General features: G+C 40.0%; 1 pseudogene; it reads left to right on the top strand.

Annotated features, from left to right (window-relative positions):
- The first annotated feature begins 1,622 nt into the window (after positions 1 to 1,622).
- On the top strand, positions 1,623 to 3,466 carry LOC127210487 (probable inactive allantoicase; annotated as a pseudogene).
- The last annotated feature ends 216 nt before the right edge of the window (positions 3,467 to 3,682 follow it).

Genomic DNA, 3,682 nt, shown 5'->3' with positions numbered 1-3,682 from the left:
TGTACTAAAACCAATCAAAGTAAGCATGCGATGTATTTCCTTTCTTTGTGGTTGTTATGTCCCTCTAGCAGCTTCGAAAGTTGTGTGATTTCTCAGAATAACCCTAACGTTTCAGTTCTGCTCAATAATCAATCTTCTACTTGGTATAATGTTTTCATATGGTATAATTTTCACAATAATCTACTACATATATAAATTTTAAGTAGGCTAGGCTTAGGTGTTACCATTGGCATCTAAAAAGTAGAAGAGAGGAAGGTGGTGAGAAAACTTATAATGACAAAGATGTGTTTGTTCAAAACAAGGAGCTATCCACTTGAGCAGGTTCACATTGTTAACACTCAGAATCTTGGCTATTTAGGATAGCTCACATGACCACAGTCACATTTGTGATAACAGGAAGATACATTTCAAAACAAATTACACTGTTTCACACTTTAACTCATTTGGTTTCTTTTTCTTTTTATTTCTTTTTCCTTTTTTGTTATTTTTTTATTAATTTATTCTTGTTACATCTCAATGTTTATCCCATTCCTTGTATCCTCCCATTCTTCCCTCCCTCCCATTTTCCTATTATTCCCCTCCCCTATGACTGTTCCTGAGGGGGATTACCTCCCCCTGTATATGCTCATAGGGTATCAAGTCTCTTCTTGGCAACCTGCTGTCCTTCCTCTGAGTGCCACCAGCTCTCCCCCTCCAGTGCCTCATATTTGATCATTTGGTTTCTTAAACTATGGGTTGTAGGTTTTGAAATTTTTCAAACCTACTTTATTTTATTTATTTCTTTAATGCTTATACCTCCCTTCCATCCCACTTACCATAGATAGGAGCAAAAAGATGCTAACCGTAACAGGAATGTTGTCCTGGATTCACTTTGTAGCCCAAGCTGGCCTCGAACTCACAGAGAACTGCCTGACTCTTCCTCCCTTAGTGCTGGGATTACAGGTGTGCTCCACAGCACCCAGCTGTCTTTTGTTCTTATACTACCTTATTTACAAACATTTTTAAGGAGGCTTGGATAGCTCAGTTGATAAGGCTCCTGACACTAACTCTGAGAAATATTATGAAAATTATTCTTATTTTATAAATGTGTACAAGAATGAGTTATTATGAATGCAGTAATTGGAAACCCAGTCATAAATTAGCTCAGTAAAAATGTAAACAGTTTTTAAAAATATGGTCCAACTATACCCTAAACATTTTTATTACTAATGGATTTGTCATATGTAAGCATACCAGACAAGAAAGTGTCTTGAAAAAAATGGCACTCTAAATAACTCTAAGAAAAACCCTTTACAAACAGAAAAAAAACATTTTTCATTATAAAATTTATCAATACATAATTGTCATACATAATTATATGAACATTTCTCTTCTGATGAGAAGGAAAATATAGCAATGATATGAGTTCTTATTTGCAAAATTCCCTAAGAGAAACGCTTCATAAATTGTGTCAATATTATTATTAATGATATTCACATATAATAATACTCTGTATTTTTATTACTGTAGAATTTTATTTTGGCTTTTACATGAGTCAGTTTTCTGAGACAATAACAAAATAACTTAGGAAAACAGCTATAGTGATATGAACACAGACTGAGCTCATAACCATCATCGTCATCATGCGGATGGGAAAGGCAGTGTAGACGCCCTTATCTCAGATGTGGGTGGTTGGGAATAATCTCTATCTCCAGTTCCATTTTCTTAAGTGCCTCCTAATTTTCTGTCAGTTCCAGTATCTCACATCTAAATCCTTCAGTGTTGTGACACATTTGTTACGTGAGAGCCCTCATCTTACAGTCACTTTCCAAAAGATCATCAGATAGTAACCAAGTATTTAAAGATAAGTCAGAGGTGTTCTGGGTGTGATGGAGCAAGCCTGTGATCCCAGCACTAGGGGAGGCAGAGGCAGGCACTCTGTGAGTTCAAGGCAAACCTGATCTATGAAGAAAGTCCAGGATAGACAAGGCTACACAAAGAAACTCCAAAAACAATCCTAAATTAATAATAATAATAACAACAACAACTCAGAGATCAATTAAACAAAGAAAGGAACAAAAAACAAAAACAAAACAAAAAAAGGTTATTCTACACCTACAACCTGGGCAATTCACAGCCTGGTTTCTAGAACATTAAAAAAAATCATCTAATAGAGTTTGATTTTAAATTATCCAGTAGAAGTGGCAAACGCGCTTATACTTCTGCCTGTGGATCTGGATTGAACTCTATCTCTCCGGCACTATGTCTGCCTGCATGCTACTGTCTCCCCATTGTGATGAAAATGGACTAAACCTCTGAACTGAAGCAGAGCTGTACTTCAAAGGCGAGAAAACTGACCAGATTTCTGGACTTCCTCAGCTGGTTGAGAGCCTCTGGATGCGTGGTAGGAAAGGTTTTATTTGCTACCGACGACTTTTTCGCTCCTGCAGAAAACTCCATAAGGAGCAACAGTCTGAGTTTTAAGGAACACGAATACACCGAGTTTGGGAAATGGATGGACGAATGGGAGACCGTGTGGAAACAGATTGCAGGTCACGCCTGGTGTGTCATTCAGCTAGGGATACAGGGTATCCCATGGTATCGATGTGGCCATTTCTTATTCTTCAGGGAGCTATGCTTCTCGCATGTGAATTCAAGCAGCAAACTTGAATGACGATAAAATGCCAGGCACTCCACCAAGAGGGATCCTGGGATTTCCTGGTTCTCCTGTCAGAGCTTAAGCCGGGAGACCCTGACTCCATCCACAACATTTTTTTTGGTCAATTCCCAGACGAGATGGACTCTCATAAAAGTCAATATCTTCCCAGGTGGTGGCATCGCATGCCTTCGAGTGTACTAGACAGGAGTGGATCGCGTCGGACTCCAAGGTACCTGAAAACCTGGTGGCCAGTGTTTTGAGAACTGTCTGTGTAGAATTTAGTAATGCTCACTTTGGACGTCCAAATAATATTATAGGAGTCAGTAAGCAGAGCCATGTCCATGGCAAATGGCTGGGAAACTGCAAGGAGGCTGAACAGGGCCCCCCACTCCCATCTCGGTGTTAGAAAATGATGAGGACAGCCTTCTCCAGCTTCCAGGTTCTAGTGGGCAGTGTTATGACTGGCACATCCTGGAGTCATCACTCAAATCGAAATTGATACGGAGTACTTTAAAGGCAAAAGGGATAGGTGCATCCTGACCTCACAGGAAAAGGAAAACATAGTGAGGCACAAATGGACTCTTTCTACCCATAAGTAGAAACCATTGCTTCCTGGTCATCAAGTTATCTCCGGAGCAAAACCACTTGTTGGACAACCTGGAGCTCCAGGAAGTTGTCACTCATGCCAGGCTTACCATTGTCGCTGATGGGGGTGTGAGTCGCCTTTGGCTCAAGGGCTTTCCCGGTTCCATTTGTTTGCTGTGACCTCTCTAGAAGAAGCTCATGCTGAGGTTCTCTCTTAACACGAGCCTCAGAGTGAAACTTTAAACAACATAAATATAGTAGTAGTCACCCACCTACTGCCTTCAGTGTTCCAAACACACTTGGTGATTGAATAAAATGATCACTCACTTACAAACACACACACACACAAACACACACACACACACACACACACACACGGGGGGGGGGTGGAATTCAGTGTAAAATTACCCTAGACTGCATTGAATCAAGCCTGATGGCTAATGCTTAAACAGTTACTGT

The sequence above is a fragment of the Acomys russatus genome, chromosome 28, assembly GCF_903995435.1.
Source record: "Acomys russatus chromosome 28, mAcoRus1.1, whole genome shotgun sequence".
Taxonomy (NCBI): domain Eukaryota; kingdom Metazoa; phylum Chordata; class Mammalia; order Rodentia; family Muridae; genus Acomys; species Acomys russatus.
Note: the sequence above shows the minus strand (reverse complement) of the source record. Positions and strands in the feature narration are given on the sequence as shown.